A 15,422-nucleotide genomic window follows, 5' to 3' on the forward strand; every position below is an offset into this window, starting at 1 on the left:
ACCATAATAAAAACATCCTTAATGTGGCATTTGCTATTTCAAAACAGGAAGATAGTGAGCTGAGATTAGATTCACAGCTCTCAGGAAAGCAGACCAACCAGCTTTACAGTCCTCAGCAGCTCAGGCAGTAGCTGATATCGTGAAAGGCAAACCAGGACGACAATGTGGAAAATAAACTGAAAATAAAACCTTGAGACCAAAGGTATATATCAGCTTAGATAATGGAAATTTAAAAAGAACACAGGCAGATTCTGTGTCACAGCACAAATGTCATCAACCTGCCAGAGCTGACACAGCACCCTCATTCAATATGGGATCCAATCTCTGTTACTGGCAGTGGAATCTGCCACAGGAAACACGGCAATAAAGCTTGTGTAAAAGGTCAGCAAAGAGCCAAACTCAAAAAAAGAACCAGGGAGAAGGTCTCAAATATGATGGCAATCAAACAGAGCGCTAAAAAGGAAATCACAAGCACAGAAACCTTCCTTTTACCAGCTGCTCAGAGCCAGCACAAGTCCTGTTTTATTAGGCCTTCGGTTGCATTTTTCCCATTATTGTGGACAGACACTGAAGCTATGGGATAAACTTACACCTGGATTTAATTGCTCTATCTCAACAAGCTGGCTGTGTGCATGCTGAAACCTGACATTGGGCGGATCATTGCCGACAGCACAGAGCAGGCTGAGCTGCTGGGAGCAGGGACTGAATGTGAGCAAACATAAATCACTGCAAAGGAGCGAGGGAGGGAGGGATTGCAGCAGGACTGGCAAAGAAAGGACGTGTATTTCGTGGGTCACCAGCAGGCCCCCACCCCCTTCTCCTCCAAGTTCACCTTCCTCCCGCTCTCCCCAAGTGATCCCTGCTGCGTGCACGCTGTCTGGGAGCAATCCAGGCCAGAGATGGATGGATGTGCACAGGACGCAGCCAAAGGAGAACATCTTGGCCATGGCCCCTTGGCAGCCTGGGATGAGCTGCCTGTCGAGATGGATAATGTCCCTCTGGAAGGCGTGCAGGACTGAACAGAGCGCTACGGGCAGAGGTTAGCGGGGCTTATCCCACGTCCAGCACAGTTATCCAAACTGAATGAACCTCATGCTCTCCCAAGAAACACCGTTTTTCCACTCACCCTAAAGACTATTCTTCATTTGTATCCCTGTATTGTTTCCTCTACTAATAAAGCTTTATTTTTTTGGTCACTTTGAATCTGGCTGTGGCTGTGAAGGGCTCTAGGAGACCTTAAATCACACCCACCTAGGGTCAGTCCCATGAGCACCATTTATTGCAGTGGAGAGCTCTCACGGGAAGAACAGGATCAGTCCAACACTGCAGGACCCACTTATTCTACTGACAACACTGATCCATCCTCTAACACTAGGCACATGTAAAACTACAAGTATTAAATGCATATGGTAACCAATTTCACTGACACTTTAACACCAACTATAGGCAGAGGCTTTTCCAGGAGTCCTGTGACATCTGATAAAAATTCTTAAATCACATCATTGGGCCGCCATTATTTAAAAGAAAATTGACAACAGGATTTAATTTCAAGTCTTGTTTTGAATTTATAAGACAACAAAATCAAGACCATGCAGCCTGAATGCATTTACTCCAAAATTGCTACCTAGGGCATTCTGAAGAGGAAACCATGACAAGCAGAAAGGCTTTCAGATTACACAACAAAGTTTTAATAGAATACTGATGGGTAGGAAAATGTTATGAAACATCCCAATGGAAGTAAAGATAGGAACCCCTAGCAAATGGCACAAATTAAAATTAAGAAGCATATTTTAAAGCTCTGGTTTGCCACTCAGGAGTAACCTCTTAGGTAGACTGGTTACCTTCTAATACTCCTTCCTGCCCCTTCCCAGAACTAGCTTGCTTTGAAAACTGAAAATAAAACCTATCTCAGCAAGCCTTTAGTGGGGCTCCAACACAAAGCAATTTACAACTGAAACATCAATTAACATGCACCTTGCTCCAGCCAAGAGGTGACAACTGCCCGAGCCCTGCGCGCCGGCCAACCCTGCCGTGCAGCTAATGAGGAGCACCACAGTAGCCAGGCTTTTATATAATCCCATTTTTCAGGAGAATGCCTTGCAAGGCTGGTTCCATGTTTTCCCTGTGAAGCCTCCCCCTGTCCTGCTGCAGTGTCCCCCTGTCCCTGGCACTCAGCAGGCTGCAGCAGGCACGGGCTGTGCCAGGATCCCGCAGCTCCGATCCCCGATGGGGAGCCAAGGTGCACCCCACAGCAGCAGGAAACACAAACAAGGGGGCTGGAAGGGGTTAAAAACTCCCTACCGAGAGTACAAGGAGTTACAAACCATTTCTTCAGTGACACCAAGCCTGCACACAGAGCCCAAGTGGCCAGTGGCCAGCAGAGCAGTTTAACCCTTCTCGGGCCGAGGCGAGGGAAGACACTGGACCCAGGGCCACAGAAGGGCTGTGAGGTGCCAGGGCTTTGTCCCAGAAACCAGCCCCACGTGGATTCTGTTTGCTCACCACACCTACACGCTTGAAGGAAATGAGCAGTTCATTTGACAGCTCCACCAACACTGATTTGCCCAAATCATTAAGGCTCCCCAGCACTGGGTTCAATCACAAGGGCAATGCCCACCTATCACCAATCATTGCTAATATAATTTATGATCATATTTGGGTCCAAACCATCGTGCTAAATTTCACCAATTAGCACACACTGGCTTTTGACTCCACGCAGCACTCGACAGCCATAAGGAAGATACAAAATCACAATTAATCTTGTGTACATCACCAATAGGTGGGTGGAAGAAGGCCATAGAGAAGGGAATACCTGTGATTTATTTGCTCCTCCCAGTCCCTAAACACACACAGGGAGTGACACAAGCCCAGGACATGCACGTCCCCCACAGACATTATGTGCCAAATTCCCCATGCCTGTTACCAGTCTTGAGAGTTGAACTCTTGCAAACTCTTCTTCTAGTGAAACAGGTTTCTCTATGATTCTTTTTTTAAAAAAAGAACCTTTCATGGATATTAATTTTGCAATGATTATATTCTAAGCATGCTTTATTCTAGCGCAGAGCACTGAGAGCATAGGGATACAAAGAAGAGCTACTCTTTATTGACCACTATTTACTCTAGACCTGTTGAAGCCTTAAAAACCCTAATGTTCCCCAAACCATTAGAGACTGAATGTTTAAACTGTGGTACAGCTGTTGTGGGCACTGCTGGCTCATGTCCAAAAGACCAACTGAAAGGAGAGAGTGTTATGTTCTTCGTTTTAAATGAAGAAGTCTTTTGCAGGCCAAAAAAAAGTGTACTGGAGAAAATGGACTTTAAAAATAAGACCAGTTTATGCAGAAACTGGCCTGCAGCCACGGATCAGCCCCCGAGGGCTTTCTCTCACAGCTCCAGATTGTGCTACCAGAGCCCAGAAAACACAGACCCACAGCCTCAGGAACAGCAACCATGGGTAAGACATGTTCTGTGGCAGGCTTCAAAATGCCCAAGGTGGGTTTCAATACAAAGGCCAGCTAATTGAAAGCCCAATGATGGTTAATGTCACCTCTGTCAGGAGGGGATGAGGGTGAGGGTCCCAGTGTGGAGCTGCAGGAGCAGGCAGGTGCTGGGACAGCCCCACAGCCAAACCCAGGCAGGATGCTCAGGCCCATCTCCTCCTCACAAAGATGTGCCACAGCTGGTGGCAAGGGGGCAGCTCCTGCTGAAATGAAATTAAAGTCCTTCTGCTACCACATCCCAAGGAACTGCACTAGCACCATTTTGCACTGATTAACCACAACACATCTCCAGTTTTCTGGTTTATACATCACCAATACAGTTCAACTGATGATAAATTTTGCCAAGGGAAAGGAGCAGCAGGGTTTGTGACTTCCCTCTGCTGGAGGGGAAGACTGTAGGGACCTCCTGGATACAACTCTGTGCATTCAGGGTTCTCTCTGTTTAAATCCTGATGCTTTATATCCCACAGCTAAGCACTGACATGACTGAAGCCACTCCTCAGCCAGAGTTATTATGGTGGAGACAAACATGGGGAAGTAATGGATAAACACTCACTTCCAGTGAACTTGGCCACTCGTTCATGGCTTTAAGCTCCCCAGTTGCCACTACAGGAAAGGATGCAGGAAATGCCACTCGGTGCTGGGAGATCAGACTTTCCTCTCAGCTGGCAAGTGAAGCCCTGAGCTCTGGAGCACAATTAAATGATGTGATTCTTCAAACAAGTCACTTCTCACACAAACTTCATCATGTACTGCTGGTTCACGTTTGCTTTGTTTCATAAAGAGAGGCAAGAAAATCATCCTGAGCAGTGAGCACTCAAAATTTCCATGGCTGGGGCAGCAGAGGCAGATCCAGCTGTGGCCTCTGGGTGCAGTAAGCCCAGGCATGCTCTGAAGCAAGAAGTTTATTCTGCACAACACAAATGCCTCTTCTTATATGATCCTAAGTGGAACAGTGCTGGTCTCACTCGAGAGCCCTGCAGTGCCTCCTGCTCTCCTCTCCTCTCCAAAGTATTCCAGAAAGGAAGCCAAGAACTCAGGCAAGTTTCAAGCACAGCAAACTCAAGGTCATTGAATTCCCAAGGAATCTGTGAATTAGGAGAGTTACTGCTGGGGTTCAAGCTTTTGTGAACCATACCAAGTAGCTGTTTAATTAAACAAGTGTTTTTATTCCAATCCTTTCTTGTTTAAGCAAGTAGAAGAGCTTAAAAATTACTTATTCATTTAGTTTCTCAAACCAAGCAGCCTTTAAAGTATTTCCAGCTTGGCAAGGGAAAGAAGAAAACCTGCAAAAATGAATGGGTCTTCAAAACTGGCATTGAGTACCTCACCTCTGACCCTGAGCTCCACAATCGCATTACCCAAAACCTACACGTGGGAGCAGTCCAAGGCTCTCGGGAACTGAGATCCTCCAGCCAGGAGGCAGAGAGCTTCCCTCCTCCTGGCCCTGCACTAAACTGAGCTTCATCCCCTGGTCTAAACGAGGATACAGAAACCAGATAAAGCAGAATGTGCCAGTGAGGATATTCAGATTTAACAGTGTAAACCTTAGGAGAGCTGGATGTGATTTGGAGGTTTTCGTCCAAAAGGTTCTGATTTGACAGAAACAAAAACAAGTAAAATACCACTAAACATTAACAAATGTTCTACACAAGAGCTATTGAAGAAGCAGAACATGGTAGGTGCAAATGACTAATTGTCATTGGGATTGCCTGAGAAAGTGTAATCAAAAGTTGCTTCTAACATAATTTCCAAATTACGAGTGCTGGTGCAAAGTGCTGCTCCTCACAAGGCTCGCCCTTGCTCAAGTCAAGGCTCTGACCCATGGGGCAAATGATTCAGCTCTCCCTCTGCAGCCTCTGTCCCACATCCAAACAAAACCAGGGATACAGTGACTCCCTGCTGGTTGCTCATTTAAAGGCCAGACCCAGGGATGATGCCAGATTTTACTTGCCCGCTGAATCTGCTGCATCTCAGCATTTCTTTTCCTTGTTGTCAACTCCACACTTTTACTCCACAGCACAGGCAGAGCACAAGAAAACTTGTTTTTCATTATGCATTTCAACAGGCCCGTGAAAGCCAGAGCCACAGCCCTGGAAGTCTGTATCTGCTCTTTCTCATGCAAAGTGTTAAGATTCCAGAGGAGCAGCACATGACCCTTGAAGGGGAGTTTCTTGGAGATGATGAGCAGAAAGCTCCTGACGCCCTGGCCAATATATTCTGGATGCTAAAAACAGACTTAGAGGGACGCAGCCTCCCCTGAACACAGCCTACAGAAGAGAAGACCTCTTCTGGACTGCTGTGTGATTTTCCACCATGTGTTTTCAAGAAGCAGTAATGTAATCATTTAGAAATACTTTTGTTCATGGAATTCAAAGATTCCTTTTTGGGAGCTGCTTTCCACATCCAGTGGTTTCGTAGGAGCTGCGAGCCACAATGGATGAGGAGCCTTTTTGGTGCACCTGGCAAGGCTACCAAAAGCTGCTGCTTAAAGGGGAGTGGAGAAGAAACCCTGGAGAAATTTCAGCTGCAGCCAGGCAGCTCAGCTCCTGCAGGATGGTTCAGGACCCTCCAGGCCAGAGCAGGCACAGGGGGACAATGTCACACAGCAGCACTGAAGGACAGGGCTGAGGCAGTCAGCACAAAGCTCTGAATCTCTCTTGAGCCTTCACAGGAGATTACTGTGAATTTAATTAGGCAAAGATTCAGCCTCACAATAGCTGCAGTTCTTCCCTGCATGTAAAAAGGTGGGGGTGTATTTTAAAAAACAGATTCATTTGCAAGACATTCATCACTTCCAGCTTAAGCAGAACCATTTAGGATGAGGAGAGCCACAGCCCCTTTTTCATGGCAACAGACCAGGCTTGCTGTTTCTGATCCCTTGAGAAGATTTGTGTCAGGAATGCACCTTTTGGAAAGGGCCAGGAAGGAAGCTGGGAATGCTGAATTAAATCCCCAAGACGAGGCCAGCTGCTCAACTGCCTGTGTCAAAGCTGTTGCCCTCAGAGCTGCAGTGCCAGAACAGCATCAAAGAGAGAGAGCATCTTCCATAACTTCATTTATAAACCCATCTGCATCATGCTTTGCTAACAACTGATGGTAAAAGCACTTCTCTGCCAGCCACATCAGTATCAGCTGATGAAAACTCACAGAAAACTGGGAATATATTTCTAATTTCTAATTCCTCTGCTGGTGAACCCTCCTCCCAGATGCCACAACAGCCCCTCCATGGATGCTGCTGTGCCTCTGCCAGGGGAGCAGCTGGAATAAGGGATGTTATTCAGGAGGAACTCTTGAAACCTCAGCCCCTTCCAAATTGCTGATGGCCTGTCCCTAGGAGGTGGCAGCTGCACACCACTTGAAGCTGGTGGGGTTATCTGAAACACAGAACCAGCCAGCACTGAGGTAACACTCAGGGCTCTCTCTGTCCTCTTGGTCCTGCTGGACCAACGAGGCTCTGCCTGCATCTCACTGGTGTCACCTGGCTGGCATGGCAACAGCACAAAGGACAAGGTGATGGTGAATCACTGTGCATGGCACAGCCACCTCTCCTGCAGGCCTGGATTTCAGTGAGTGCTCCAATGGTGCTCTCCAGCTGCTTTTTCCAGGGTCATGCTGAGATATCCGTGGTTGGTGATGCTGAAGGCTGCTCTGCTCCGAGCTGGCAGCACGAGGCTGTGCTGGGCTTGCTGGTCTGCAGTCAGCAGCAATCAGTCACAGCAATCACAGAATATTCTGAGCTGGAAGGGACCCAGAGGGATCACTGAGTCCAACTCCTAAGTGAATGGCACATACTGGGATGAAACCCACGACCTTGGTGTTATTAGCACCATGCCCAACCAGCGAGCTCATCTCAGTACACCCCTCCCTGGCATCCAGCAATGAGCAGGAGCTCAAATTAAGCTGGATTTAAAAGAAATCTCCTTTTACTCCTGTTGGAAGAAAAGCAGAACGAGCTATGGAGTTCCCTACAGACCTCCCACAGAACCAGTGTCCAGTGCAGACACAACATTTGTGGCACAGGCAGAGAGGGATCCACTCCTCTTTCACCCTCCTGCGAGCTCAGAGCCGCTCTTCATCTTTAATCTGGTTTTTCAGCCAGAGCCACCATTGCTGGAGCTGGTTTGAAGACTGCCTACAAGGGCCTGGACTCAATCACCAGCTTGTTTCACACGGGGAGCAGCACAGGGTGACAGCTTCCAGGGCTCACCAAAGCTGCTCAGCATTGTTCTCAAGTGTCTATATGAAACGCGTGCACTTTTTTTTTTTTCCCCAAAGAATTGTTCAGCAATTGCTCCAAGGAGGGGAGGAAAATAAAGTCACAAACCCTTGTTTTATGTGGAGAAGCCACATGTTTCAGCCAGCCCACGAGGATCCACAGCTGAGCCCTGGCCTGGGGAGAGCAGAGCTTTAGGAGGCTGTGGTGGTAACGAGCAGTAACGCAGCTGCTGCAGGAAGAATTTCCACAGCGAGATGGTGATTGCACAAGGGTTCCTCAACGCTTGTACCATTACCACGCACGACTTACAGCCTTCCTGCTCTTCTGGGCTGAGTTTAAAAACAAAATCTGCCCTTTGTCTCGTCGCTGGAAAACACATGTACATCATCCAGCGGAGACGTGGCACTGCCAAAACCACTCCATGACAAGGTCCCTGCCTCAAACAGCTCTGCCATCTAAAATAACTGCAACACACAGCAGCTGGGTTAGAAAAGATACAGCTCCTTGATCAATAAGGGATCAACAGGCGAGGTTTGCCCATTCAGAGGGCTGATAAATCTCTCAAGAATTTGCCTTTCATGCCCTGTAACCTAAAAGCACCATAAATTGTGCATTAATAGCTCTAACTACAAAGGTCACCTATTTTTATTGCTTGCTTTGCTGAGGCACAAGGGATAATATATTTTAAATAAGTCACCTTTTAGGAGAAAGCAGTGACTTACTAATTACTCATTTGGATAGGGTTGGCAGGGTGGGCGCAGATTCAACACCCTGGGAAGAAAAATGGTGAGAGAAGGGAAAGGGGGTGAGAGAAGGGGAAAAGGTAATGAAAGAAGGGAAAAGCACATGCACAGGTCTGGGACCAACCCATTCCTCTGCAGCTCAGAAGTAGAAGGAAGGCAACATCTTTCTAGGCAGCCACAGTTTTTTATTGTCCTCCTGTCAGTGGAACAACTTTCTCATGATTAAAACGAGCTGTCAGGCAGACTGGCATTTCCCTCCTGGCCGTGTCCAAGGCAGCCCGTTCGTTCAAATATGGTTAAAGATTTCACACAGTGTTGCTGGCTAACTGTATATGGTCTGAGGTTTTCTGGAAGTTTGCTGTCTGGCACGGCTTGGACAAGGAACAAGCAGCATTACTCTGCCGCACTCTGTAACCAAGTGCCTCTTGCATTACACACAGTCTGTCAGAGCCAGGCCTTCACCTCCACAGGGGTGTTTAGGCCTTGCTGATGTTCACCATCCATCATCCAGCTCTGACAAAAAGAGTATTCAACTGCTCCCTTTGTAATGCTCTAAATTAAAACAGGAGATGTGGATGCTGATAAATGCAATTATGCTGAATGTAAATGCATTAGAAATGGAAAGGAAAAAAAACACTGTCTCAAATACTCACACAGCTTGGGGAAGGATTTGCTAATCACACAACACAAGTGAATTCTCTTTTGAATATTAGCCACACACACAAAGAGTTTTTAGGACTTTCTAAGGTCTTCTTTGCTTCCAGCCGGGAGTACACTTTGTTCTGCTGGCTGCAGCCAAGCTGCCACAGGCTCCAAACCCTGTGCCCATTGCCTGCAGCCACCATGGCTTGGTCCCTGCATCCCTCCAGCTGCCAGCCTGCAGCCTACGAGCCTCAGCTTGCACCCAGCTGCTGCTTCCTTCCCTCTCCCTTGGCCACTGCAGCCTCTCTGCATTTGGAAACCAAGCAGCTTGGAGGAATTTGTCGTTTTCTTCATTAGTGACTTTCCCGTACTCCACTGACATTTTTCCCCTCATCTGGGCAATGGGAGATCTCCTGGGTGGGTTTGCCTGTTGGGTCAAGGTTCTGCTGCTTCGAGCAACCTCACGTGTGCTCCACAGAGAGAGGCAGGGAGGGAGGAAAAGCCATTGCTGAGAATGCAGAAGGAGCTTTAGCCAACAGATGGAGAAGGCCAGTGGAGTTTGCATCCTCCTTCAGCAGACAGCAATGCCTTGTCTCCTTATGACCCATTTTTAGTTGCTGATCGAGGACATTTCAGGGATTTGACTTATGAATAGCAAATTACTTGTGGTGGCTTTGCCAAAAAGCCCTCTCCTTGCTGCAGGAAGCCTGGGCTGCTTTGAAGTAGCTCCTGAACCAAGACAATTTACAGCCTGACAGCCTAAAGCTGCCCTGGAAGGGGCCTGGTGTCCTGGGGGGGCTGTAAATCACCTTGGCTCAGAGGCAGCGGGGCAGGTCCTGCATGGGGACTGTGTTCCTCTGCTGGGCCACAAAGGCACGGCCACCAGGGAGCCAGAGCCCTTCAATGGGGCTTTCAGAGGGACACACAGCCCTGCTTTCTGCCCTTCCCTCAGAGCTGCTCCGAGATATCCCTGCAGCATCTGAACTGCAGGTTGTTCCCCAGCTCAGTGCGGTTTTGAGCTGAGCTAATCCGGGCTCTGACGAGCAAATAGGTGCTCCCAAGTCCTGGCCAAGAGCAGGCCTGGAAACCTCCACCAAGAGCCAGCTTTGGGAACAGGCTCAGCTGGTGGCAGAGGGACCCAGGGCTGACTCAGCCTGGGGGCTGCACCTCGTGTCAGAAACCAAAGGGGCACTGACACATTATTTGAGCCCTGAAATAGCAGCAGTGCTCAGCACAGCTCATGTGGCAGGGCCCAGAGGCACCCCCAGAGCCCTGGTGGGAGGACAGCTCTCACTCTGCTCAAGGACATCTGCCAGGGCCCTCCTCCAGAGCCACAAGCTCAGCTGGGATGCCCAATCCAGCAGTGCTTTTCTCTAAAGCCCACAGAAAGAGCTCTGCATGGATTCTCACCCCCACTTCATGTTTTGCCCATCCCCATTGGGGTTTTCCCATCCCAGAGCCAGGGAATGTCGTGCAGGCTGCGGGACCGTGCTCTTCATCAAGCCCTGCCTCGTCTTGATGTCAATGCCAAAGTCAAATATAATCCACCCACCCAAACCAGATGTTAGAAACCTGTCTGTCTCTCTTCAGCTGTCCTCTGAGGTCTGGCCTCCTGTCAAATGCCTCAGGCTAGAGTTTTCTTTCTTATTTTTAAGGCAATGATAATATGTTCAAAGGCTCTTTCTTCTGTTTGGAGAGAGCCAATCTACACCTGGCCCAGAAGTGCTTCAATACACACCAGCAACTAACAAATCTCTGCCTCTGAGAGAAGTTTGGCCACTTGACTTTCAAAATAGTTGTTTCCTCCCTTCACAGAAACTTTAACAGCTAATTCAGCAGTGCCACAGGAACAGAGCTGACAAATCGAGCCAAAACTGTTCAGTGTGCCACCTTTTTGTCAAGCAAACTGTCAGAAGAGAATTTTTATTCTCCCCTCTGGAATGACATTTATTTCTACAGATCTTTAAGCCAGAAAATACAGAGATGATCTCCTGGACATTTGTTTTCCATGGAAACAGTGCATTGCTGGATATTTCTTACAGATGAAAACGGAGGGGAGCAAAGGCAGAGGGAGAGCAGAAGGGAGAAGGACAGATCAGACCAGAAGGCAGCTATGAGAAGCACCATTGTGCTGTCTCATAGTACTTCTGAAGCAAGAACCTCCTTTTGAGTACTTTATGTCCTAAAAAAACCCCAACACGTAGCAGGAGTCTGTGTTGTGCAAGGATGAGAGATGGAAAGCATTATGCTGACCTTAAAATGTAGCTCAGGGGCCTGGTGCATCCCAGACTGTTTGGTATTAGCATTATCCAGAAAAGCAGCATTGCAGGATATTGGAGAAATCTATATCCGGATATTAAAACTAGCACTGGGTAAACTGTGAGGAGTGACTATCACAATATGGTCAGACCACAAGCTTAGCAAAGCCTAGGAAATAAAGCACTGTGACTAATTTGAAGCACATTAAAAGAAATCACATACAAACCCCACTAAATCCATCAACTCCCAAGAACACTTCTTTGCCTCGTTCAGAAGGGGAGAGGACACAAACACATGAGATTTACACAACATTTGTACTGCTCACTGCTTTATGCTCATTTCCAAGCAAAGTACTGCCTGTTCTTGAGGACTGGGATTTCACACTTGGAGGATTTCTAAGAAAGAGGTTTTATGGCTGGGACTGAAGCGACGTGGCCAGGACATGAGGACCCAGCAGAGTGCTGACCACAGCAGGAATCTCCCCTGGCAGCAGGGATGAGTGCCCAGGTTCTGGGGCCCACCAGCAGAGAAACAGCACCATCTCAGCAGATGTACAATGTTATTTGCAATGAGTCAAGAATTCTGTCAAAGAAAACCTCCCTCCCCCTGGAAGTCCAGCCTCCTGGGCTCCCTGCATGTTGGATTTCTCCTGTGGCGTTGCCCTCCTGTCCACCCTGCAGGGGACAGAAACCACCCAACCCATGAAACGTCAGCCTCTCTGTTCTGTCAAAAGGCTCAAGTAAAGGGAAAGTAAAACAACCCCACAGCATCAAAAAACCCACATCAAAACCCAACCCTACCCACAACATCCTTCTCATCTTCATCCCTCAGAAAACTCACACTGGTACTGAGCCTGGAACTGTCTTGAAAGGACATTTATCTGCTCTGGGCCTGCTTTGTGCTCCACAGGAGAGCAGCTGGACAGGGCCCAGGTGGCTCAAGGCCACGAGAAGTGTGTGGGTACAAGAGCTGATGGCTCACTCAAGGTGGCAGCAGGAGCTGAGCATCCTGCACAGACACCGCGTCAGATAGGATGTGGTGCAATAAATGCCAGCCTGGAAATTTCCTTACAGGATAAGAGAAATACTGGAGACTGGAAAAGAGCAGATGACAGCAAGAGGTTGTAGCTTATGAGAGCAGCTGAGACCACTGCTAATAATTTGTGCTCTGAATGCTGCAGAATGCCAGGAGCAGTGAACATTGTGAATCATGATACAGGTTTGTAAGAGATTCACTAACTCATGCCACTACTGAATGATATCAAATCCAAATGTCAAATCCACTCCAAACCCAGGGGTGACTTAGCCAACTCTAGATTTGGTTTCTTTCTTCACTTCCAAGTTACAGAAACCATTACCCTGACATAATGGTTTAGGTTTTAATAGCATGAATCTTTTGGCCATAACCATGAAGGAAAAAAACAAAACAATAATAAATCTGTAAGCCTCAGTCGCTAGCAAAAGAATGTAATCTTGATTCTCTTGCCCACTAAATAATTATGCTTACATCATGCTAAAATAAAAGTCTACGTTCTGCTTTCTGTTATTAAAAATACAAGGAAGAGATCAAACTGTCCATATATATGGAATTATAAAACCAAGCCATATATCACCCAGACCAAAGTATGTAATCACGACATAACAAATGGAGTTTAATACTCAGCGGAAACCACAGCTCTGGAAGGCATTTAAAGGAATATTTCCATTTTCCTAGGTACTATATCAGGTTCTTGGCCAGACATTTTTGATTGCACTGTACTAAAAATACAGTCCTAGTTTCAGAAGACAAAAATTTTCGAAGCATGACGAAATGTGAAAGGTAATTGCAATGCACCGCTGAGCTATTTTATTACGTTATCTAACATCTTTAAAGAGTAGATTAGCTCACAGTGCAAACATTCTGGTTTCCCTGATGTTTGAGTCCTGGCAGCGACACAAGCAGCAGGAAGAGCCGTGCCTGAAGACAGGAGAGTGGTGCTAGTGAGCTTCTGGAGCAGCTTTCCTCAGCAGAACAGGCAGTGCTTCCATCCAAGAACGTTGTGGAAGAGCTGCAGCCCCTCTGCTGAGGCACTCTGGGAAGAGGCTGGAGAGGTCTGTGATCTCCTGCCAAGCCCTCCTCAGCAAAACTGAAACAGCCAAAGGTTTATCAGCACCAACTGGGTCTTACTGCTGACACAGACCAGGGGGGAGCTGATCTGAGAAGCTGCTGGAGCCCCAAGCACTGGGCAGTGGGCAAGAGCTGCCTCCCCTCAGCTGCCTTCATTTAACCCTAACTTCCATTAACCCTAACTTTCTACCTTAATTTAACCCCAACTTCCTACCTTCATTCAACCCTAACTTCTTCCTACCTTCATTTAACCCCAACTTCCTACCTTCATTCAACCCTAACTTCTTCCTACCTTCATTTAACCCTATCTTCCTCCCTTCCCAGAAGGAACAGCACAGTGCTAATGTGATAATACCTTAAGAACTAAGGCTGCCCCAAACCAGAGATGCTCAGCTCTTAGGAAAAGGACACAAGCCTGGTGAGAAACAGCAGATGTGGAGAGAGCAGAAGGGACTCTCGCTACACCTGCAACAAATAACTCACTGCAGTGGATGAGATTTGTGCTCCACAGATCCCTGTTTACCTAGGAAATCCATATTTACAATGGCTGTGGTTATGTTCTACTCCCTTTGCCCTCCCACCTGTTACAACCAGGAGCAGGGGGAGCCTCCTCCAGCTGCTCCATCATTCCCAGAGATTTTTCCCTTCCTCTTCACTCTCTGGCTGGTTTGTCCAAGAAACAGCTCTGGTTTCAGAAAAAGCAGTGAGAAAGAAAATCACTAACCAAACTTCTGCTTCCTTTGTGCAGCCAGGCTCACAAACTAACTGCTCCCCTCATCAAGCAAAGGTTAAACCTCCAGAAAACCAACATGCAGGTGGGTCCAGCATGGCATGGGATGCAGGGAATAAGCAAATGTGTCTCAAGAGGGCAAAATGGAGGAGAAGTATTTAGATCCCTACTCAAAAGCAGACAGTAGCTGTATGCTGCCATCACCCAGTACATGACATTGCAGTTTATTGCCCCATAAAACTCAGTTTTAAGCTCAGTTTGCATCCTGAAGGCTGTTTGCAAGCAGCAATTTAAATGTAGGTTTTCAAATACGATGTTACAAAACTGAAGACCCATTTTAGACAAGATTGAATTAATTGTATTTTGAATGTTGTTTTTTCTAAAACATGTACAGCCTGCCATAAAAACCAGTGAGAGAAACTCCAGCCAGAATACGAGGTGTCAATGGTCAAGCATATCCTCATTAGAGGGTGGCCAAGTGATATTTATTTAAAGTGTTACGCACTATGAATTAAACATTTATTTTGTGTCACCCAGTAAAATATCTGAACCTCATTTTGGCAGCTGTGCAAATTCTACCTCGACTGCACTGATGACTGACTGTACTTCTTTTGACTTTCATGCAGTCTCTCTTCTCGTTTTAAGAGAAAAACCTGAAGATCAAGAATGCCAAAAATGCAAACATTGGTGTATCAGCCCATGGCATGCAAAAGGAGGAGGAAAGCAGATCACCACTCACGACACCGCCTCTATTAAGGCTGCAGATGGAATTACAGCATGATAATTAAAGTTCTGGAAGACTTGGCAACCTTATCCTGTAAGAGTGACTCTCCTAAAAGATCTGGGAACATGGACTTTGTGTTCCTGGATCGATGGCTTGAACAGGGAACATATCAAACATCATTTGGAGATCTGACTATCAGTTCCTTCCCCCACTAAGGAGAGAAAGAGCCTCACAGGTTTGGGCTTAGAAACCCCTCAGAGATCCTCCTGCCCAAGGTGGCTAAAGCTAGAGATGACACTCCACCAGAAACCCGTGTCAGCCTGCTATTAATGCTCACCCAGTCTGAAAAGTGTTTTGGCACGGTTTTAACAGGATTGCAGGATTTATTCCATTTGAAATGCTCTCTGGAGTACAGGGCAGAGCAATGCTGCTGTGTGCCACTGTTCCATTCACTCAACAGCAGAAATGTGCCACTTTTTCTCCCTCAGAACAGAGAGCA

At 47.2% G+C, this 15,422-nt stretch overlaps 1 protein-coding gene across 1 annotated transcript in view; it reads right to left on the reverse strand.

Moving 5' to 3' along the window:
- CHSY1 (chondroitin sulfate synthase 1) overlaps positions 1-15,422 on the reverse strand; it is a 75,933-nt gene that overhangs the window by 5,416 nt on the left and 55,095 nt on the right. The gene's annotated exons all lie outside the window — the stretch shown is intronic.

This window comes from Melospiza melodia, chromosome 15 (genome assembly GCF_035770615.1).
Source record: "Melospiza melodia melodia isolate bMelMel2 chromosome 15, bMelMel2.pri, whole genome shotgun sequence".
NCBI lineage: Eukaryota > Metazoa > Chordata > Aves > Passeriformes > Passerellidae > Melospiza > Melospiza melodia.